Source organism: Triticum aestivum, chromosome 4D, assembly GCF_018294505.1.
Source record: "Triticum aestivum cultivar Chinese Spring chromosome 4D, IWGSC CS RefSeq v2.1, whole genome shotgun sequence".
NCBI lineage: Eukaryota > Viridiplantae > Streptophyta > Magnoliopsida > Poales > Poaceae > Triticum > Triticum aestivum.
This window is the reverse complement of record NC_057805.1, coordinates 160,633,577-160,658,282: the sequence shown is the minus strand read 5'-3', so window position 1 is coordinate 160,658,282 and position 24,706 is coordinate 160,633,577.

The window sequence follows — 24,706 nt, the reverse complement described above, 5'->3', positions numbered from 1 at the left end:
CTGCAGGATTCCAACACCCTGCTGGGCGAGGAACTACAAGACATGCGAGCCCAGCTGGCCGACTCCGTGAAGGAGAATAAGAGACTACGAGGCGACATATTTAGTATGCTTTTCGAACTTGCCTCCCTATAATTCGGCGAGGGCAGGAACTGACAGATTTATGTCTGTAGGTATGCCAACTGGCCGTCCCGAAGAGGAAATGTCTAGATCTCAAGGCGACCTTCTACAAGAGCTTTCCCAAATGCATGAGCGAGTTCGGCAAGCAATGCAGAGTGTTGCCAAGGCTTTATGGCCATCCGCCTCCCCTCTAGGAAGTATGGCGGAGCTCGTGGAGCTATTCAAAGGGGCCCGGCGGCGTATTCGATTATGGAATCATATGGCCCGGGTTGGGCCTAAAGGGTGAGATGGAAACTAAATTCCAGTTAGTTTAGTATATGACCAAGTAAAGGTAGCCGCCAAATATTCCCAATAGGATTGTAAGCTAGACAGCCTATTAGACGGTATAGAGGAAGAAGTTTTTGAGTCCAAGTGACAATGTACTTCAATTGACATAATTGTCCCTAGCCGGATTGTAAAACTATTGTCATGGCAGACCTTTTCGCTTCGAACTCTGGACCAAAAGGTGCGGAGTGTTTCTGAATACCAAAGCGACGATACAGATCGGGGTATGTGTGGAAACCAGGCGTAGGGGTCATAATTCCTTGAACAGACAAGTTGTATCCGGCTAGCTATGTTATATTACATTGTAATTGTAAGAAACATCTTCCAGAGAGAATAGTTCCGTTAAAGGTTCCTTTCCCTGGGTGAACATGCGTTAGTGTGCATGCCCGAACTGTGATTGAAAAAATCGTAGTGTACATGATGTCTGGGGGTTCATAGTGTATTGAGTATAACACATCTTTAGTCCGCCGACCGAATATTCCCTTAAGAACGCTCGCTTTCGGCTTCACCCAGTCTGAGGTACACGTCCGGATGACCCGGCAGTAACAATCATAGGGGTGATCCCTTTATGCCCTAGCCGAACAAACGGGAACGTAGGGCATAAGCACAGGAGCCAGGCAACCCAGCTTGGCCAAAACTTAAGTCACAACGATGCATATAATGGCGAAGAAAAGGTACAAATGAGGAAAAAGACACATGTCTGGTGAGCTTAATGCTCGAAAAATAATAATACGCTTCTGTACAAGAAGCCCCCAGGTATTATGGGCGTACATATTTAAGGATGTGTACGTCATATGTGTGTGGTTTAGCCGCACCAGAGCTTAAAGCTAGAATAAAAGTTAAAAATAGGAAAAAAATAATGGAAATAAAGGGAGAAGGAGACGAACAAAGAGTCCGACTCTAGGCGTAGAATCTTTGGAGTCTGGCGGCATTCCACGGGATCGGCTCTAAGCGGTTGTCCGATGCGTCACGCATGCGGTATGCTCCTCAAGTGAGAACTTCATCTATGATGAAGGGACTCTCCCATTTGGGCTTGAGTTTGTCCTTTTTTTCCTGGTAAGCATAGAACGAGTTCTCTGCTTTGATATCTGTGAGCCTGCCGTTGATAAAATGCAGAACGGGCTTTTGCGATGTCGCGTTCCTCCTCCAGGGCATCTAAGCTATCCTGCCAATCAAGCTCGGCCTTGCCCACTCGAGGTGAGTCATGGATAATGTCACAGGGCTGCACAGCCTCTGCGCCATATAACGTAAAGAAAGGTGTTTATCCGGTAGTGCGATTGGGCGTGGTTCGTAGCCCCCAGAGTACGGAGTCGAGCTCCTCAACCCAGTGCTTGTCTGATTCTTTCAAAGACCGCACTAGTCTAGGCTTAATGCCGCTCATAATAAGACCATTAGATCGTTTGACTTGGCCGTTTGTTTGTGGATGATAAAGGGAGGCGTAATCGAGCTTAATGCCCAAATTAGCACACCGGGCTTTTACCTCATCGGCTGTAAAATTGGAGCTGTTATTGGTGATGATACTGTGTGGGACACCATAACGGTGCACAACACCGGATATGAAGTCTATTACTGGTCCGACTTCAGCCGTTTTAACTGGTTTGGCCTCTATCCACTTGGTGAATTTATCTACCATGACCAGCAAGTATTTTTTTCTTGTGGCTTCCTCCTTTAAGGGATCCGACCATATCAAGCCCCCAGACCACAAAAGGCCAAGTAATGGGGATTGTTTGTAAAGCGGTGGGTGGCGTATGGCTTTGGTTGGCGAAAAGCTGGCATCCGACACAATGTTGGACAAGGTCCTATGCATCTGCTCGTGCCGTCGGCCAATAGAAACCTATAAGGAAGGCCTTACTTACAAGGGCCCGAGCCGCGGCGTGGTGACCATCGAGACCGGCATGAATTTCGGCCAAGAGCTGCCGTCCCTCTTCTTCGTAGATGCATCTTTGAAGTACTCCAGTAGCGCTTTTCTCATAGAGCTCTCCGTGATAGACCTTGTAGGCTTTCGAATGCCGGACAATGCAGCGAGCCTCATTCTAATCCTCAGGAAGCTCTCGCCTATTAAGGTAGGCCAAGAAGGTCTCGGTCGATGGGGCAACTACTACCATTATTAGATGGGCCGATGGTGTTATCTCGGTGGCTGAGCCCCCGATGATATCGGTTTTGTGTTTGGAATTTGGGGACGTCATCGCATCCGGACTAGAATTGCCGCTCTCATCCTCCCACACCACGGATGGCTTGAACATCCTTTCCAAAAGGATGTTAGGCGAGACGGGGTCACGCTTGGCGCCCATGCGAGCAAGGACGTCCGCCGCTTGATTGCTTTCTCGAGCCACATGATGAAACTCGAGTCCCTCGAACCGATCTGATATTTTGAGTACGGCGTTACGATAGGCCGCCATCTTCGGATCCTTTGCGTCGAAGTCTCCATTAATTTGGGATATTGCGATACTTGAATCCCCGCGCACCTCCAGGCGTTGTATGCCCATGGAGGTGGCCATCCGAAGACCGTGCAAGAAGGCCTCGTATTCGGCTGCGTTGTTGGAGTCTGTACTGGACTATGTCTCCAATGGGGGATGTTAAAACGACGCCTGCTCCTAAACTGGTCAGCATTTTAGAGCCATCGAAGTATATGACCCAGTTGGAATATGTGTCGTACTCTTTAGGGAGTTCGGCCTCTGTCCATTTGGCGATGAAGTCGGCCAATACTTGGGATTTAATGGCTCGGCGTGGTTTGTATGTTATTTCGAATGGCAAGAGCTCAATGGCCCACTTAGCAATCCGGCCCGTAGTGTCGCGGTTGTTTATTATGTCATTGAGTGGAACTTCGGAAGCCACCGTGATAGACCACTCTTGGAAGTAGTGCCGTAGCTTTCGGGATGCCATGAAGACCGCATATGCTATCTCTTGGTAATGAGGGTACCGGGATTTGCATGGTGTGAGGACAGTGGATACGTAGTATACCGGTTTCTGGAGTGGGAATTTGTGTCTATCCGCCTCTCGTTCAACGACGTGCACCGCGCTCACCACCTGGTGTTTTGCGGAGATGTATAATAACATTGGTTCGCTAATGCTCAGCTCGGCCAGGATTGGGTACTCGCTAAAAGAGCGTTTATTTCTTCCAGTCCGACCGCTGCCGCATCCGTCCACTCGAAGTGGTCGGTGCGTCGGAGAAGGCGATACAGTGGCAATGCTTTTTCTCCTAATCTGGAGATAAAGCGGCTTAAAGCTGCCACAGATCCGACTAGTTTTTGGACCTGTTTAAGGTCTGTTGGTATAGCCAATTGTGACAAAGCCCGGATTTTGGCTGGATTGGCCTCAATTCCTCTATTGGAAACGATGAAGCCCAGCAGTTTTCCGGCGGGAACGCCAAAAACACACTTTTCTGGATTGAGCTTGATGTCATATGTACGGAGGTTGTCGAATGTGAGACGCAAGTCGTCTATTAGTGACTCAACGTGCCTGGTCTGGATGAGTACATCATCCACATATGCTTCAACTGTCTTGCTGATTTGTTTCTCCAGACATGTTTGAATCATGCGTTGGTAGGTGGCGCCAGTGTTTTTGAGTCCGAAGGGCATAGTGTTGAAGTGGAATGGCCCGTATGGGGTAATGAATAACGTTGCGGCTTGGTCGGACTCCTTCATTTTGATTTATGGTATCCGTAGTATGCGTCGAGGAAACACAGTGAGTCGTGTCCTGCAGTGGCATCAACGATCTGATCGATGCGAGGGAGGGGGAAGGGATCCTTAGGGCAGGCCTTGTTGAGGTCTTTGAAATCGACGGATAGGCGCCAGGATTTATCCTTCTTTGGTACCATCACCGGGTTTGCTAGCCAGTCCAGGTGTTTTATTTCTCTGATGAATCCGTCCTCGAGTAACTTGGCTAGCTCCTCCCCCATAGCTTGTCGTTTGGGTTCGGAAAAGCGCCGCAGTGTTTGCTTGACCGGTTTATATCCCTTCAATATATTGAGGCTGTGTTCGGCCAGCCTGCGTGGGATTCCTGGCATATAGGAAGGGTGCCAGGCGAATATGTCGCAGTTCTCACGCAGGAACTCTCGTAGCGCGGCGTCGACCGTTGGGTCCAGCTGTTCCCCGATGGATGCTGTCTTCTTGGTATCCGTCGGGTGGACTTGAAATTTGACTATTTCATCTGTTGGTTTAAAGGAGGTGGATTTTGGTCGCTTGTCTAGGATTACATCGTCCCTATCCACTGTGGAGCGTAGTGTGGTTAACTCTTCGGCCGCGAGGGCTTCAGACAGTGCCTTGAGGGCCAGGGATGCAGTTTTGTTTTCGGCATGGAGTGATATGTCCGGATCACTGGCAAGAGTGATGATGCCATTGGGCCTGGGCATCTTGAGCTTCATGTACCCGTAATGAGGTATAGCTTGGAAGCGTGTAAATGCATCTCGCCCCAATAGGGCGTGATATCCACTCTTGAAAGGGGCCACTTGGAAGGTTATCTCTTCGGACCGATAATTCTCCGGCGTGCCGAATACCACCTCGAGCATGATTTTTCCTGCACATCGCGCCTCCCGACTGGGAATAATTCCTCAGAAAGTCGTGCTACTTTGCTCGATGCGGCTCCTGTCTATTTCCATTTTGTTGAGTGTATCCTCATAGATGAGGTTTAGTCCGCTGCCACCGTCCATGAGCACTTTGGTGAGCCAGAAACCGTCCACAATTCGATTAAGGACCAAGGCGGATGGTTCCCGGACTGTCCGGGATTTTGGTTCGTCATTGGCATTGAAGGTTATGACCGTGTCATTCCAGGGGTTTATTGCTGCGACTTGGCAGACTTCAGTGAGGTCGCGAAAGGCCCTTTTGCACCGATTGTTTAAAGCGAAGGTCTCGAAGACTGTCAATACGCTGAGGTCGTCATCTTCCGAGGGGTGTTGCTCTGGGGTATTTTTGGTGAGGATATCCTTGCCGCTCTTGGCCACTTGCTGGAGTATCTAGCATGCTCTAAGGCTGTAGGTTTGTGTGGTATCTGGTGTTGTGTGTATTTTGCATGGCCTATCTAGCCATCCCTCCAGAACGGTCCTGCGCCCCGTAATGGGCTTAGATTTCTTTACTGTTGGGTCGGGCGCCCTCCGAGGGTGCGCCCTTTTTGCCCGGACGAGGGGCTGAGTGGAAACCGGTGGTTCCCAGCGAGCTGCCTAAGTTTTCCAGGCGTTTTCCATTGCGCAGTACTTCTGTACTATGGTCGCCAAGTCAGCGAAGTGTGATACGCGACGGCGGTTGATGGCGTTCAGGATTCCTTCATCCGTGCAATTATTGCAGAATACTAAGATCGCGTCTTCTTCGCGGCAATCTTTAATCTTGTTTTTGACAAGGAGGAATCTGGCCCAAAAGTGATGGAATGTTTCCTGAGACTGCTGCCGTAGGTACATGAGATCACGTATATCTGGGTGGGTGGTTGGATTTAAATCCTAACCCCGACCCAATTTGGGATCCGGAGTTTGAGAAACTTCCGAGCTTAATAGTGCGGGCTCCGGGATATCAACCGGTTTTCCAGGTCCATCGTCCGGTTCCAGGTTCGGAGGAAAGGGCATGTCGTTCCGCGGACATGTATCCGGCTCTTCGAGCTTTGAAATCCGAACATAGTTCGTCCTCAATATAGAGGGAGAGTTGTTGTTTTGCTTCTCTGCTACCTCTATCTGATGGGTGATCGGCGGAGATTTGATTTCTCTCTGATTGGGTTTAAGCCCAATCCGATCGTAGTCTGTAGCGACCCCATGGCGGCGATGCGATCCAGGAGTTCGTTTAAAGACGACAGCTCCGTCGGATACATCTGTTTGGAGTATTCAGAGTCAACACGGAGGCAATTTTTGATGACCCGAGAAGTCATCTCGGCTTAACGGCTGGACGGGCGGTCATGGTAAAGCCGCCCAACCAGAGGGTTTGGCCTGAGGCCAGGGCTCCTCCGGAGGTGATACTGTCCTTGATAACAAGGCGAGCCATCAATCCTGTTTTCGATGTCACAGCGGAACTCTCAATGAAAGCACCAATGTCGGTGTCAAAACCGGCGGATCTTGGGTAGGGGGTCCCGAACTGTGCGTCTAAGGTTGATGGTAATAGGAGACAGGGGACACGATGTTTACCCAGGTTCGGGCCCTCTCTATAGAGGTAATACCCTACTTCCTGCTTGATTGATCTTGATGAATATGTGTATTACAAGAGTTGATCTAACACGAGATCGTAGTGGCTAAAACCCTAGAAGTCTAGCCTGTATGATTATGATTACCCCTATGGACTAATCCCTTCGGTTTATATAAACACTGGAGGGGACTAGGGTCATACAAAGTCGGTTACAGAGAAAGGAATCTTCACATCCAAGCGCCAAGCTTGCCATCCACTCCAAGGAGAGTCCCATCCGGACACGGGAGAGAGTCTTATGTCTTGTATCTTCACGGCCCATCAGTTCGGCCCACGTCCAATAGGTCGGACGCCCGAGGACCCCTTAATCCAGGACTCCCTCAGGCGCGAAGACACGCGAGGACGCGAATGCGGCTGGGGATGTGGTCGGAGCATGCGGCACTGCCACCACTTCCCCCGCGGGCGATGCAGGAGCAGGAGACACCGGAGGAGAGCAGCATCAGCTACACCCCGACGGCCATGCTCCACAAGGTACGGGTGAAGGGGTCACTCCATTTGCACCCCTTCCTCCCGCTGTTGGTCACAACCATAGTGATGGCGCTTGGACTGGGGCGAAACACCACTCTCCGGCCGCCCCCACCACGGGGGCGACCGTGGTGCGTGCGCCGTCCCCGGGACGGGTCAACCAAGCCGCTGCGCCCGATGGAGCCGCTCGCCCTCGAGCGCCTTCGCTGCACCACACCGCCATCCAGGTGGCCGCCCCGCAGCAGCGAGGGCGTGGTGCTGCCGTCGCCGGCACTATCAGGAGCTGAGCAACGTGCGATCTACTTTGTCATCACCCATGGCGCGGGCTCAGCTGCTGCTGAGGTTTCTGCCAGCGGCCGAGCAGATGGACAAATGGCGTGCCACCATCCAAAGTCTGCTCGGTTTTGCCGAAGCCGGGGGCTCTCAGTGAGCTGGCCCGCCATGGCCTCCCCAGGCCACGAGGACGGCTCATGCTACTGACCGTACGGAAGGGGCCGACCCGACGGTGCAGCCCCTGCCATGACAACCAGCGCGAGTGCAGTAGAATCAAGACCCCGACGATGTCTCCATGGCCTCTTCTAACCCTCGAGCACGTCCAGGCCAACGACGAGCCCCGAAAGATAGACGGAGGGGAGACCCGTGCATCATTGTCGAGCAACGCCGCGATGACCCCCGCCGGACCAATGGGTGTGACGGCCCCGACGTCGACGAGCCCGCGCTCGGTATTGGCGGTTGCCTACCTTTCAAGGTTGGCTGCCCTGCCTTTACTCATGAACTACGGCAAGTTCGTTGGCCGTCCGTTCGCCTGTTCAAGCCAGAGATACACGAGATGTATGATGGGAGGCTGAACTCGGCAGAGTTCCTGAGCATCTACACATCGCTGTTCAGGCTGTCGGGGGAAGAGATGAGAAGGTGTTGAGGATATAGACCTTAGAGTCACCCACCAGGACGGGCCGGGTTACTCTAATGGTCATTGCCAGAAGCCCGACGCCAAGCTTAAAGATGGTGGGCAGAAGATGGGCTTAAGACCCGGATATGGCTTAAGGCCCGTAGTTACAATCATTATTATGGTAGAACTTGTAGTATAAGGCAAGAATAGTTAAGAGTTTGAGCCGGACACTCTTATGAGCCGGCCGGGACTCTGAGAGCTGCAAGGCGTCAGCCTCCCTATATAAAGGGACGACCCGGCAGCGGTTTAGGGACAAGAACAATCTTGTCGAGAGCCAGGCATAGCAGTTAAGCTCCCTGGTCATCGAAACCCTAATCAATACCACCGCAAACTGGACGTAGGCTTTTACCTTCACCGTAAGGGGCCGAACCAGTATAAACCCTCGTGTTCCTTGTCCCGCTTAACCCCTTCAAACTTCCTAGTAGCGATGGCTCCACGACTAAGTCCTAGCTCGAGGACATCTGCCATGACAATTCCACGACAGTTGGCACCCACCGTGGGGCCAGCGCACGGTGGATTTGAGTTCTTGAAGGGCAGCTTCGAAGGGCTCAAGGGATACGCTGTGGGCCGGAAGACCAAGAGTCGTCGCGGCAAGCTCTACATCGACGATGCAAACTGGGGCCCCGACGTCGGCTCAATTGAGTACGGGTACGGGGTCCCCTTCGGCGGAATTCATATCTTCGTTGGCAAGATTGGTGAGCCGGGCCCTGAGCCGGATCTCTGCGCCGATCCCATCGAGACGGCTCAGCGTGCACGACCCGCCCGGGCCCGGCCTGCCTTAAGGCATGCTTTTGTGGGGTGTATCCACGGAGGACTCTCTGATCGATCTGGATCTGGTGATGAGACGGCCGCCGGCTCTGACGGCGAGTCGGCTACCGATGAGTCAAACTCGTTGTATCAACTTCAAGATGGCAGGCTCATGGGTTGTTCCGATGGTGATAGTATTCCGGACCTATTTGAGCCGCCAAGCCGGGTGGGAATCTTTATGGCCGGTGCACAGCCTGTTCAGAACCCCGCTGCTGGAGCGGGAAACCCGGTGCCTTCTCTGGCTCAGGTACTGATGGATCTCACGGACAAGATGACGGCCCTGTTAACCGCCACGGTTGACCCGGCGGATCAAGCTCAGCATGATGCGGAGGTGGCACAGTTAAAATTGGATCTAGTGAAAGCTAAGGAGGACCTTGCAGCGGAAGGGATCAGGATGGCTGCGGAGAGGGCGGCTCTCGATGCCCAAACTCAGTTGATCCAGGCGCAGTCCTTCCAACTCACGATGGATCAGAACGCGTCCAATGAGGTCATGAGAAGGAGGCATCAAAAGACCCAATCTCGGCTCCCGCCGGTTTACGATCCACGCAACCTCTTCAACACGCCAGGTGCAGGGTCTAGTAACCCGCCAGGGGTCATAGCGCCCGGGTCCGGGCCCCCTATTCAGCCACGAGTGATGGGGCCTCCCCAGGTGCCCCTTGCCCCACCTCAGTATGTCCCAATACCCCCGGGTCATTATAATAACCCGCTGGAGAACATGGTTGCTGCGGCAGCACGGCTGGCGGCTCTCCCAGTTGACGGCGACTCTCCGACGGCTATTGAAATCCGCCGGGTCAGGGAACTCCTTCAGACGGCACTGGCGCAGCAAGAGGCATACTCCTACAGCCGGGATAGGATCCACTCGACCCCTCGTCTGGGCCGGAGCCCGAGTTACGGCAGGCACATGGTCTCAGCGACCGGCTCAAGTAACGTCCGACGCCACGACCCGCCCCCTGGCCATGGCCTGGCTTATAACGGAGCCTGTCACGCAGCAGACCAAGATAGAGCGCGGCAAGAGGCGGAGCAGGTGCCTCAATTGACGGCTTACCAGACCCCCCCGGCTTATCTGACGACTTCCATCGACGTGGGTATCCCTACCAGGACGGGAGGTGTCCCCTGTTTAGTGCCATCTATCCGCAATGAACGTTTACCCAAGGACTTCAAAGGCCCTAGGAAGGTGCCCAACTACACGGCTGACTTACAACCCGCAGCCTGGATCGAGAGTTATGAGATGGCCATGGAACTACTGGAGGTCAGTGAGGTGGCAATGGCCAAGTACTTCACCATGATGTTGGATGGGACTGCCCGCACTTGGTTAAAAGGGCTACCACCGAATTCCATCGGGTCTTGGGCTGAGCTGAAAGCCCGGTTCATACAAAACTTCAAAGATACCTGTAGGCAGTCTATGTCAATTGTGGATTTGACTAACTGTAAGCAGCAGGAGGGTGAGTCTACGACACATTGGGTTCGCCGGGTTAAGGAGATCATACACTCGTCAGACAAGATGGATGCCAACTCAGCAGTTTTAATGCTGGAGCAGAATTGTCGTTTTGTGCCCCTGAAGATGAAACTCAGGCGGCTTAAGCACGACTGCAGTGATATGGGTACACTAATGGCGGCTCTTGTCAAGTACGCCGATTCTGATGGTACCAAGGATCCCCCTTCAGATGATGAAAGGGCAGGGAAGGGAAAGAAGAATGGCAATGGCAAGGGTCCTCAGCATAACCCGGGGAACCAAGGAGGAGGCAAGCGCAAGGCTGATGGCAGCCTAGAGTTTGTAGCCAACGCCAGCGCACAAGGTAATAACCAGCGACGCAAGGCGAGGCCCCCTCCCCGAGGCGGCGGGTCAGGACCGACACTGGAGCAGCTGTTGAATGAGCCTTGTCCAAGGCATGGCTCTAGAGAGAAGCCAGCGACTCATCTATGGAAGGATTGTGCAATCATGAAGGCCTTTAAGAACTACAATGGCCCGGGCGGCGGCTCAGGCACCGGCGGCTTTCATGGCCCGGGCGGCGGCTCAAATCCTGGTCCTCAGAACGGTCAATGGGGCTTTCATCAACAGTCCGGCCAGGGTCATCACCAGCAGCAGGGGGTTATCAGACCAATCCAAAGCAGCTTAGCCGTGGACAATATCATGTGTTTACCACCAGTCTGTGTAAGCGAGATCAGAAGCTTCATAAGAGGGCTGTGAATGCTGTTGAGCCGGCGGTTCCACGATACTTGCGGTGGTCTGAGCAGCCTAAAGTGTGGAGTAGGGAGGATCACCCTCCACGGGTGGATAATCCGGGTCACTTGGCCCTAGTGGTGGCTCCTCAGGTGGGAGGATATAAGTTCACTAAGGTGCTCATGGATGGAGGCAGCAGCATCAACATCCTCTATTATGAGACTTTCCGTCGTATGGGGATTATTGATAAAAACCTCAGCCAGTCCAACACTATTTTCCACGGTGTGGTACCTGGTAAGTCGGCTTATCTAGTCGGCAAGATTGAATTGGAAGTGGCCTTTGGAGATGAGAACAACTACAGGGTCGAGAAATTGACCTTTGAGGTGGTCAAGATAAGAAGCCCATACCATGCTATATTTGGACGGCCGACTTACGCCAAGTTCATGGCACGGCCGTGTTATGTGTACTTACAACTCAAGATGCCAGGTCACAATGGGACCATTACGGTTCACGGCAGCCGGAAGGTGGCCTTGGAATGTGAGGAAGGCGATGCAGCTTATGCAGAATCTGTTTGTGCAACAGAGGAGTTGAAGTTTTACAAAGACAATGTTGACCCAACAGATATGACCTCTCTGAAAAAGCCGACTATGGAAAATGAGCCGGCGATGAAATTTAAGTCAGCTGATGAAACTAAACTTGTTGATTTTGTTCCAGGAGATTCATCTCAGCAGTTTAGCATCAGTGCAAATATGGATCCAAAATAGGAAGGCGCGCTCATCGAGTTCATCCGTGAGAATAGGGACATCTTCGCGTGGAAACCTTCTGACATGCCAGGTGTACCTAGGGAACTCGCTGAGCACACTCTCAATGTTGATCCGAAATTTAAGCCGGTCAGGCAGTTCCTTCGGCGGTTTAATGAAAAGAGGCGGAAAGCTATTGGTGAAGAGGTGGCCCGGCTCTTGGCGGCCGGGTTTATTGTTGAAGTCTTTCACCCAGAGTGGTTAGCTAACTCGGTGCTCATACTCAAGAAGAACGGCACTTGGCGGATGTGTGTAGACTACACGGACTTGAACAAAGCGTGTCCGGCTGATCCTTTTGCCCTTCCCCGTATTAATCAAATTATTGATGCTACGGCCAGTTGTGCGCGTTTAAGTTTCCTGGACGCTTATTCTGGATATCATCAGATTAAGATGGCAGTTAAGGACCAGGAGAAGACGGCATTCATCACTCCCTTTGGAGCCTTCTGCTATGTGTCCATGCCTTTTGGACTCAAGTGTGCACAGGCGACTAATCAGCGTTGCGTGCAGAACTGCCTTCATAAACAGATTGGGCGCAATGTTCATGCTTATGTGGATGATATTGTGGTTAAGTCCATAAAGGAGGAAACCCTGATAGATGATTTGAGAGAAACCTTTGATAATCTCCGGGTCTAGAAGATGATGCTTAACCCGGCCAAGTGTGTCTTTGGTGTTCCTGCAGGCAAACTCTTGGGTTTTTTGGTTTCTGACAGAGGCATTGAAGCTAACCCAGAGAAGATCAAGGCCATCACCTCCCTGGCTAAGCCGGCGTGTATAAATGATGTTCAGCGCTTGGCGGGTCGCATCGCTGCTTTAAGCCGGTATATAAGCCGTTTGGGTGAGAAGGCCATGCCATTATACCAGTTGATGAAGAAAACTGATAGCTTTGTCTGGAATGATGCAGCTAATACTGCCTTTGAGGATTTGAAGAAATAGCTGGCAGAGCCTCCAGTCCTTGCTGCTCCGGTTGATAAGGAGCCCTTATTATTATATGTGGCGGCGAACACACGAGCCGTCAGTGTGGCTATGGTGGTGGAGCGCAAGGAGGAGGGTAAGGAGCATCCGGTTCGGCGGCCGGTTTATTATGTCAGTGAAGTGCTCATTGAGTCCAAGCAGCGGTATCTGCATTGGCAGAAGCTTGTGTATGGTGTGTTCATGGCGAGCCGAAACTTAAGCATTATTTTCAGGGTCATCCCATCACTGTGGTCAGTTCTGCCCCTCTTGGTGATAGCATTCAAAACAGAGAGGCCACTGGGAGAGTGGCTAAGTGGGCTATAGAGCTTGGACCTCATGGTCTCAAGTACGTGCCACGCACTGCTGTTAAATCTCAGGCCCTGGTGGATTTCATCAATGACTGGACAGAGTCACAAGTGCCCGAGCAAAAGCCGGATAACACATATTGGACTATTCACTTTGATGGGTCCAGGCAGTTGGAGGGCTCGGGGGCTGGAGTCATGTTGGCTTCCCCTAAAGGTGACAAATTCCATTATGTGCTACAGCTGCTGTTTCCTTGCACTAACAACGCGGCTGAGTACGAGGCCTTGCTCCATGGTCTTCGGCTGGCTAAAGAGATGAGCTTAAGCCGGGTAAGGTGCTTCGGCGACTTAGACTTGGTGGCTCAACAAGTATCAGGAAAGTGGGATTCCAAGGACCCTCTCATGGCTGCTTATCGCCGCGAAGTTGATGCCATTGCTGGGCACTTTCAGGGATACCAAGTGGAACACATCGATCGTAGGAAGAATGAGGCGGCTGATTCTTTAAGCCGGCTGGGCTCTCAGCGAAAACCGGTGCCGCCCAACACTTTCCTGGACGTCCTGTATAGCCCTTCTGTTAAGTTGCCTACAGAGGAAGACCTGGCTGTCCCTGACCCGGAGGCACGACTGGTGGCGGCGCTCCATATCATAACGGACTGGACAATGCCCTATCTGGCTTACATGACCCGGGGCGAGTTGCCCGAGGACGAAACTTTGGCCAGGCAAATAACCCGGTGGGCTAAGTCAATGATTGTTATCAATGGTGAGTTGCATCACCGCAGTGTTACGGGAGTGTTTCAGCGTTGTGTTTCCCCTGAGGAAGGTCAAGAGATCTTGCGTGAGATCCATGAAGGGGATTGTGGTCATCACGCCGGCTCAAAGTCTCTTGTGGCCCAGGCTTTTCGTCATGGTTTTTATTGGTTGACAGCTCATGCTGATGCAGAGGACTTGGTCAGTAAGTGTGATGGTTGCCAGAGGTTCTCGCGACGGGCTCATGTACCGGCTCAAGAGCTGAGGATGATCCCAATTACTTGGCCCTTTGCGGTCTGGGGACATGATATGGTTGGGCCTTTCAAAAGGTCCAAGGATAAGAAGACCCACCTTTTGGTGGCAGTTGACAAGTTTACCAAGTGGGTTGAAGCGGAGCCAGTTAGCAAGTGCGATGCAGCCACGGCGGTTCACTTTATGAAAAAGGTGATCTTTCGCTTTGGTTTTCCGCACAGCATTATCACAGACAATGGCACCAACCTCTCCAAAGGCGCCATGGAAGAGTTATGTCAACGAGAGCATATCCGACTTGATGTTTCCTCAGTGGCTCATCCTCAATCGAATGGTCAAGCTGAGAGAGCTAATCAGGAGATTCTGAAGGGCATCAAGCCCCGGCTTTTGGTCCCTTTGCAACGGACGCCGGGTTGTTGGGTGGAGGAGTTGCCCTCCGTGTTATGGAGCATCAACACTACTCCTAACAGGTCTACAGGTTTTACACCTTTCTTCATGGTTTATGCGGCAGAAGCAGTCCTCCCCAGTGACATCCGTCATGACTCACCTCGAGTGGCGGCTTACGTTGAGGCGGATAATGAACAGGCGCGCCATGATGCTCTTGACTTGTTGGACGAACAGCGTGATGTGGCAGCAGCCCGTTCAGCGATTTACCAACAAGACCTGCGCCGTTATCATAGCCGCCGGGTTAAATCCCGGGTCTTCCAGGAAGGGGATCTCGTGCTCCGGCTCATCCAAGATCAAACTAATGCGCACAAGCTATCCCCGCCTTGGGAAGGGCCCTTTGTGGTCAGCAAGAACTTGCACAATGGGTCGTATTACCTCATTGACATTCGGGAGCACAAAGATTCACGTAAGTCGGAGGAAGAGACCCGTCGGCCGTGGAACATAGCTCAGCTTCGGCCTTACTACACTTGAGCCACCGGCTCTCATAATGTACATATTTCTCTCAGCCATGTATATATTATGATAAGCAATAAAGCAGGACCTCTGTCCTTTTTCTCCTCCAAATGTGCACGTGTTTGTTTTCTTTGCAAGATTAACATGGTAACTTGAAGGAGGATCCGGCTTATGATCGTATTCGAATCTAGCCACAGGTAATAAGGTCACTTGGGGGCTTCCTGTTCAAACATGGGTCGTATTCGAACCAAAGAGAACATAGTTGTCGATACCCATTTGATTGGCAAAGTGCCGAGCTCATTGGGAGGTTTTCTCTGATCATATTTGAATCATAGTTTAACCCCTTTGAGAACCGACGTGGATCGTATTCGAATCAGCATCGTTAAACAATTCTTAAAATCACTTGGGGGCTTCCTGTTCAAACATGGGTCGTATTCGAACCAAAGAGAACATAGCTGTCGGTACCCTCTTGATTGGCATCGCCACACCCACTGGGGGCTATATGATCGTATCCGAATCTTAGCTTAACCCCTTTGGGCCGGGTCTCTGGTTGTATTCAAACCGGAAGCCCCTAAGTTCTTCTGCTTCATTGAAGAGTTCTTCTGATCATTTCAAAGTGTGTATGGCCGGGTCTCGCTTGGCCGGTTTAAATTTTGATTTTCAGTGTTAGTTGAACACAATGGGTGTCATTAAGACAGGTACACCGGAGTTGAGGTACCAACCTTATTATCCGGGTTATCTAAACCGGAAATATGCTTGCAGGCCGCTAAGTGTGTTATCACGGCTATATTAAGGACATGATTAAGGGTCAATCTTTTTTCATTCATATCCGGGTTATATATCTAAAACCTATGATTCTCAGCGCGGTAAGCCGCCTAGAGACCTGCGATTTGTCTTTTTATGCAGGATAGTTCAAGGCAATTATTTGAGACTAAGGAGAATGAATGACCAGGAGAAATATCAAGAGACAACTTCAATAGACTTCAGCATTCAATACGTGCACGATGGCACGGCAAAAATAAAGTGTTGCACCTACTCTATTACAAGACTCATCGAGTCCAAAAGGGTGGAGCATTGTTTGGTAAGCCGGCTGCAGAAGTTAAGACGCTTGCTGGGTGGAAGTCTCCTGCTCATCTCTTTCTTCTCCTCCGGCTGTTCCCATGGTCTGGAAGGCCGATGACTTCCAGTCGATGCTGCTCAGCGCTTCGAATTGGGCTTCCTCGTCAATTAACCCGGCCGGGTCAATCTCCGGGGCGAAGGTGTGCTAACGAGCCGGCGAGATTAAACTCAGGGCTTCATAGCGAGGGGTCGAGATCCTCTGATTTTCCGCATTATAACCCGGCTGGTACTTGTTCAGATCCGTATCGTTTCCAATAAGAGTTGCCACCGGGCGCACGATCTTCACGCAGGCGGCGATGTCTTTTTGGTCGAAAGTCGTGCCGTCTTCCTTCAGACTTGGATAGCCGAGGGCGATGTCTGCCGGGTCTAACTCCGGCAAGAAAGCCTTGGCCCGGCTCAGCGCGGCGATCGCTCCGGATCTTGCAGAGGCCCGTCGCAGTTCTTGGATACGTTGAGGCAGAACGGCGAGCCGACGAAGAACCTCCGCCAGGTGAGTCGGCACCTCGTTGGATAAGGCCACCACGGCTAAGGCACGCTGTGACCCGGTGTAGAGTTGCTCCACCAGGGTGTACACGGCCTTTAGCTTGATTACCACACTCTGGTTGAGGTTGGCACTTCTGGAACCTGTTTCATAGAATAGGATAAGCCGCCGACAAGGGTGAGTTATGAGGCATCAAAATTTTAAACTGGATGAAAGCCGGCGGATGACTTACCGAAGATCGCAGCAACCATTTGAGACACTTGGCGCTTTAGGCCGGAGAGCTCGGCGGTCTTCTCGGAGAGAGCCTTCTCCGCCTGTTCAGCCCGGTTCACCAATGCGGCCTTTTCTTCGGCCCACGCCTTCCGCTCAGCGTCAAACTCCGTCTTCAGCTTCTCTTGTGCGGCGATGCTGGACACGAACTTGGCATTTGCCTTCCGGGTCTCCATCTCTTGCATCTTCAGCCGGTTCTTGAGATCAGCGAGGTCAGCCTCAAGCTTCTTGCCAGCAGCCTGTATAAATGTCCGGGTTATGGCATGAACAGTTACTATACAAATTTAAAGTCCTAAGTGTTTTCCAAGCAAAGACACTTGGCACTTGGGGGCTAATGCATGTTCAACTTTTCTATTTACCAATTTCCGGTTCATGCGAGTAAGCCGGAAGATAAGTCCCAAGTGTTTTCCAAGCAAAGACACTCGGCACTTGGGGGCTAATGTGTATCGACTGTTCCTATCTACAAATTACCGGTTCATGGAAGCAAGTCGGAATCTAAGTCTACAACATATTCAATCATAAGTCGTCGACTTGGGGGCTAGCATGGTAAAGGTAACTATGCAGTAAGTAAGAGGACAGAAGGATAATACCTCAGATTTCTGCGGGATCTGGGTCACCATGGCAACCTCTGCGTCCCGGCTCTTGTGCACTTGGCTGACATAGCCGGAGACGAGCTCTCCGATGCTCAGGTTGGCATAGTCAGTTAGATCCAGACTGACCCGGCGGGGCTGCAGTAATTCCCCCTTGGCAGAGCACTTGGCCAGTGCCGTAGGCCTCCCCGGCTCAACAAATTCCGTCCGGGTGATTTCCATGTCCGGGTCATTTGCTGGCTGAGCCGAGCCGGAGGCCTCCGGGTCAGCAGAAGCTTCTATAGGTGCCTTGTCGATTGGAGCGGTGGCTTCGGGGGCGGAGGCAGCTGGCGGTTCTTGAACCGCCACCTCCGGTTCAGGCAAATCCGGCTCTCCGGCCGACTTGGTTTTCTTTGCCCTCTTGGTGAGTTTTGCCTGGGCACTGAAAGAACAACAAAGGTTAGTACAAAAAGTATGAGTAAAGATCAGAACAACATGAGATGATTATCATTACCCGGGCACGGTCTTGAAAGCCGGCAGATTCGACTGCATAGAATTGCCGGAAGAAGGGGAAGTCTCCTAATAATTTGAGTCAGAAGAATTAAGCGGTTGGCGTATAACACCCGCAAAAGGATGAAAAGGGTACAATTTTAAGATCACCTCGGTCCGGCGTTTCCTTGATGCATCAGGTATCCCGGAGGAGAGGTCAGTGTCCTTGTTGGTCCGGGTATGCCGCCGGCTCTCATGAACCTGTCGCTTCAAAATAAATTGAGGATCTTGGCAAGCTAAGGGATGGGAAAAGCTTACTTTCCGGGTTACTCTTCGGGTTTTCAGCCTTGGCAAGGGCTCCGAGTCGGAGGAAAGTATTGTTACCTCTTCAACCACCGGGTTACTGGCTCCGGTGTCCTCCTGTTGATAAACAGCATTGATAAGGCGGACATAAATAAACAACAAGTATAACAAGAGCTTACAGGTTTAGGAATTACCTCAGACTCGGAGCTGTCACTTAGCTGCAACAGCTCCGAAGCAGTGGGCCTACTTCCCTTCTTACGGGGAGCGGCTTTCTTGGCGGCTTTCTTCGCCTTTCTGGCCCTCTTGGCCGCGTCATGGTCATACTTGACCCGCCAGAACTTGTCGTCAGCCTGAAAAATACAATGATGATTTCTTAAAGATTCAGATGAAGGTTATCTGTGGACAAAGATAAAATGTTTAAATCAGTGGCTTACCGCTGGGGCTGTGTTGGTCTTGCAGAAGGGGGCTAACCCGGTCCTCCCGCAGTCTGCCAGGCTCTCGTTCAAGAGAGCCTTGGTCATCTCCTCTACAACATCTTCCGGAAGATCGTTGTGGCTGTGTCTCTGGGGGTCATCCTTTCGTCCCGTGTACTCGCACATTAAGCCGGGGCGGCAGCTTAATGGGATCACCCGCCAGGAGATCCAGACCCGGACCAGATCGATTCCGTTGAGACCATTGCCCAAAAGAGCCTTGATCTTGTTTATGGTGGGGAGCAGAGGCTGGCGCTCCGCTTGCGTCAGTTTGTCAGACAGTGGGTGTGTTGACTCCAGACGAGAGGGGCGAAAGCCGGGCAACGGACTTTCATCAGCCGGCGACGTGTCTTGGCAGTAGAACCACGTCAGATTCCAATCTTTGGGGTGGCTTGGCGGCTCTGCGTATGGGAAAAGGCAGTCCCTTCGCCGCTGGATGGAGATGCCACCTAACTCCAGACCTGGCCCATTGGCGCACTCATTCTGACGGTTCAAGTAAAAAAGCTCTCTGAAGAGTAGCAGACTAGGTTCTTGTCCAAGGTAAACCTCGCAGAACACTTGGAAATTGCAGATATTGGACACTGAGTTGGGTCCTATGTCCTGAGGCCGCAGATCGAAGAAATTCAGAACGTCTCTGAAAAACTTTGAGCCGGGCGGTGCGAAGCCCCGGCTCATATGATCCGCAAAAATCACTACCTCCCCGTCCTTTGGCTGTGGTCTCTCTTCTGACGGGTCAGGGGCACGGTAGGACATGACGTCCTTCTTGGGCAGATATCCAGACTTGACAAAATCTGCTAGGGTCTCATTGGTGACGTTGGACCTCATCCAGTTGCAAGTGATGGAGGCTTTAGGAGCTTTGGGAGGCATGGTGAAAGTCAGCAGTCTATGATAAAAGGAAAACGTCCGGATTAATTATAAGCTGGAGGAAATCTACTGTTCAATGTCAAAGTGGCGGCTTATGAAGGGGACTAATGGTATACACCTAAGTGCATCAGGTTATTTAAGCCGCCGAGGGATTGAGAGTAATTTGATTGTCTACGGCCTTATCACAGCTGAGCCAGAAAATTTTATGGCGCATGGTTTTCTTTAAGCCGGAAGGTTCTACGGCGCGTGGTTTCTTTAAACCGGAAACATAAACCGCCGTGATTCAATAATTGCAGTTTTTTACTAAGTGTGGTAAAACAGGTTTCACACATTGCAGTAACTATTTTGGATCAAAATGGTCGGGCAAAAGAAAAGTTTCTAGACCTAGAAACAGACGCGAGGAAGTTCTTGAGCTCGAACAAGGCTCTTATGCAGTGAAAAGAGGGCTATTTGCATGTGAAATGGGTCTTAAACATCTACCGCAGTGATTCTATACAGAGCTAAGATCAAAAAAGGGCAGTGAAAACCAAATCTACCAAGGGCCGCAACGAACTACGAAGAACAGAGGATGAACTACGGAACCCTAATGTGGATCAGCCAAATGGAGTATCGAGGACTTACTGGTGCAGGAGAGATGCGAAGATGGCCGCCGTTTGTCTGGACCAAGTCAGGGTGATGCAGCGGCCAAGGTTGATGAAGACCGGGGGCGCGGCGGCGGCGGCGGAGTTCGAGCTCGAGCAGAGGAACAGTGGTGCGAGGAGGAAGAAGCGTGGCTGAAGGCGCGTCGGGCCGGCCTATTTATAAGGGCGAGCTCATAAGTGGGCGCGAGAATCAAGGAGACCACGGCGTGGTTATCTCCCCACGAAACGCCTTGATTTTCGGGATGACAGTAAAGGTAAAGATCCGTTGCGGATCTGGCAGAGTAAAAAATGGGCTTAATGGAAGATGACGTCATGGCGGATTATCCGGAGTCCAGAGGATGACGTCACGCCGGGTTATGGCCTTCACACAATTGTAAGCCGGTGATTTTCTGTCGAAAGGATTGAAGATTGACATGAGCCGGCTCAAATCAATCTGGGGCCTAATGTTGAGGATATAGACCTTAGAGTCACCCGCCACAAGGGGCCGGGTTACTCTAATGGTCATTGCCAGAAGCCCGACGCCAAGCTTAAAGACGGTGGGCCGAAGATGGGCTTAAGACCCGGATATGGCTTAAGGCCCGTAGTTACAATCATTATTATGGTAGAACTTGTAGTATAAGGCAAGAATAGTTAAGAGTCCGAGCCGGACACTCTTATGAGCTGGCCGGGGCTCTGAGAGCTGTAGGGCGTCAGCCTCCCTATATAAAGGGACGACCCGACAGCGGTTTAGGGACAAGAACAATCTCGTCGAGAGCCAGGCATAGCAGTTAAGCTCCCTGGTCATCGAAACCCTAATCAATACCACCGCAAACTGGACGTAGTCTTTTACCTTCACCGTAAGGGGCCGAACCAGTATAAACCCTCGTGTTCCTTGTCCCGCTTAACCCCTTCAAGCTTCCTAGTAGCGATGGCTCCACTACTAAGTCCTAGCTCGAGGACATCTGCCGTGACAATTCCATGACAGAAGGTGTTCGCCAACTGCTTCCCTTTGGCTCCCAAGTCCAATGTGAGGTCTTGGCTGATGCACCTATCAGAGAACTCCATTTCGACATGGGCAGACCTGTGCCGTGAGTTCATTGGCACCTTCACTGGAGGACATCAAGAGCCCGACGGGCCCTGCGACTTGCAGCTTCTCCAGCAGAAGGAAGTAGAAACCCTCCGTAAGTATTTACAGAGATTCAGTGAAGTTCATAGAAATATCCCAAATATCCATCCGGCCGCTGTGATAGCTTCCTTCGAGTCCAATGTGCGCAACCTCCGGATTCCTTCCAAGATGTACGTGCGGTTGCCCAACACTGTGAAGGAGCTTTACACCTTTGTGGATAAGTGTGCCCGAATGGAGGAGGGAAGGAAGTTGCCCGGAGAGGAAGTTTGCATCAATGATGATTCAGAGGATGATGATGAATCAACCAGTCAGAAGAAGAGCAAGAAGCAAAGTAAGAAGCGGAAGGATAAGGCAGTGATGACTGTTGAAAGTTCGGGTACGCCTAATACCGGCAAGAAGGCCAAAGCTGAGGACCCTGGCAAGGAAGCTGTCGTGTGCGCTGACTGCCGGGAAGCCGCTGCTGCCAAGAAAGCCGGGAAAGGTGAGGGGTCGTATTGCAAAATTCTTCGGACCAAAGGCCACGACCTTCAAGAGTGTTTGAGCAGCTTGTTGAGAGACAAAGAGCAGAGTATGAGAAGCACGACAAGGAAAAAGGTCAGGATTTTGCTGGCGGTAAGGGCCGAGGCGATGAAGTAGATTGCCCCGACAAACCCTTTAGGAACCAAGGAAAACCCGCCAGAGGTCGAGAGAAGGGAGCATGTGATGATGAGAGTGATGGAGGGGATGAAGAGGAAACCAGTGAGCAGGAGTTTCAGAAGGCCACTAACACCCTGTGCATTGATGGGGGTGCATCTTTGCACACCTCTCACCGCTAGCTCAAGCGGTGGGCACGAGAAGTCAATGTCGTGGAACCAGCGCCAGACGCCCGAAAGTTGCTCAAGTGGTCCCGCACGCCCATCATATTTGATGAAGAGGATCACCCCAACCGCACCACAGAGGTAGGGTGTTTGCCATTGTTGGTCTCTCCAACAATTCGCAACCTCAAGGTCACCAAGATGTTGCTGGATGGCGGGGCCGGGTTAATCAGATCTCCCCAGCAGTTATTAGCAAGTTTCAGATAGCAGTGGAAGAGCTAGAGGTTACGGGCATGTTTCAAGGAGTTAATCCCGGCAGGAGCCATCCTAAGGGAAAGATCACATTTTCGGTGACGTTTGGGGAGAGTTGAGCTACCAGACTGAGAAGATTGTGTTTGATGTGGTCGATCTCTGTCACATCCCTAGCTTCTCGTATTGCACTAGGCTAGCTTCAGGTGTGCATCATGTTTGAATTTTGCAGAAAATTGAAATGGGGATTGCATAAACCCTAGCATCAAAGGAATTCACTAGGCTCAACTAAAATATTCTCAGTGTTTCCAAATGGCTTTCAAAAATGTTCATCATTTCTGGAAAATGTTGGAAACAATAACCAGAGGTACTGCACATTTTTCCATGACATATTTGGACTCTGAATTAAATCATATAGTATTTGCATTCGGGCATTTAAATGCTATTAAATATTTTAAATGCTCAAATAATCATAAACTAAAATGTTTACTGTTGGATGTATTCTAAACAATAGCCCTGATTAGTTTCATGATTTTTGGAAATGCCCTGGCATTTTTAATAAAGCCCAGAACAAAATAACAAAATAGAAAAACAGAAACAGAAATAAAAGAGAGAGAGAGAGAGAGAGAGCAAACTCACCTGGCGCTTACCTGGCCTGGCCCAGCACGGCCCAAACCAGCTGGCCGACGCCAGTCGTCGTCTCCACCGCGCCAGAAGGACGCCGAGCGCGTGCTCGCCGTGCGCACACACGCGCTTGTGCCACCTCCTGCCTGCTAGCTTGCGTGGCGCCGCGGACAGACCCGCCAGAGCCGTCTGGATCGCTCTGACCGCCCCACCATTCTCCCCCTCGCCTTCCTTTCGCCCTCTCCACCATGGCCGAGACAGCCGTGAGCTCGCTGTCGCCGTAGCCATGGTCTCAGGCCCTCCCTCGCCTCGCCGACGTGTCCATGGCCTCCACCTCGATGCCCTCATCCTCCCCGTCGACCCACTCGACGCCAGATGCCTCAAAACGCCGTTCCCGACCTCTTCTTCATCGTCGGCCGCCGCGGATCCCCATCGTCGACTCGTCGCCGTCCGGCCTTCCCCGAGCTCGAAGAGGCCACCGCTGCAACCGCCGTGAGCCCCTCACCCCAACCCCTCTCTCCCCGCCGTCGATTTCTTCCTCTAGCCCCACTAACCACCGCGGCCGAAGCTCGCCGCCGCCGTGCCTCGTCGCCGACGTGGCTAGAGCCACAGTGGCTCGAAGCCAAGCTCACCGCTGTGCTCAACGCAGCACCAGGAGCCCGTAGACACCACCAGCTCCTCCTCCCGTGCACCGTAGCGCCGAACCCAGCCCCGTCCGAACTCCGGCCGCCGCCTTGCTCACCGCCGGCGCTGCTCCCGGCCACCCCGCTGCCTCCCGTCCGGTCCTTTGGATGCGGACGAGCAAGAGCTACTCCCCGGTGCCCTTAGCTCACCAAACCACCCCCCGTAGCTCAAACCCGAGCCGAGCCGTCGTCGTTTTGGTCGCCGCCGGCAAGGCTCCGGCGACCGATGACGTGGCACCATCATTAGGCGCTAACCCCGCTGCTTAAACCGCCCACAACCACTGACAGTGGGCCCGAGGCCTGGTCAAACCTCAGTCAGCGCTGGGTTTAACCGGGATTAGCCCTGTGTCGCTGACGTGTGGCCCCACACGTCAGGTTTGACCTGGGTCAACCCAGTTGACTGCTGACACAGGCATGACGCAGTGCTGACGCAATTAATCCTTTTCTGGATTTAAAAAAATTCAGGAAATTCCAGAAAATAGTGCAAACTTCTAAAATTCATAGAAATTCAACCGTAGCTCCAAATCAAATAATTTATATATGAAAAATGATCAGAAAAATCCAATCTATCCATCTGTACCATCTCCATGCATGTTAGACTTATGGCTGCTGTTTAGGCCAAGTCATATAAATGGCATTTAAACCCTCACATATGGAGTTTGAATTGAACCTAGGATTCAAGCCAACTCCATTTAACATGTTGCTAGCTGCATTAGCTCAATTCACAGCATATTGCCATGTCACATTCATGCATCATATTGTTGCATTGCATTGATTGTGTTTCCTCTCTGTTGCCGGTGTTTGTTCCCCCTCAGTAGACGATGTTCCGACGTTGTGATCGCTGACACTAATGAAGACTCAATGCTATCTTCAGAAGTGCCAGGCAAGCAAAACCCCCTTGCTCATTCCGATACAATCCCACTCTCTCGCTCCTGCTCTCTTTTACTGCATTAGGACAACAACGATTCATCTGTTACTTGCTGCGGTAGCTGAACCCCTTTATCCTCTACATGACCTGTCATTGCCACAGTAAATAGATGAAACCCACTAGCATGAGTAGGAGTTGTTTGAGCCCTGATGTGCCTACTCATTCATGCTTGTTTGTCATGCCTGCTATT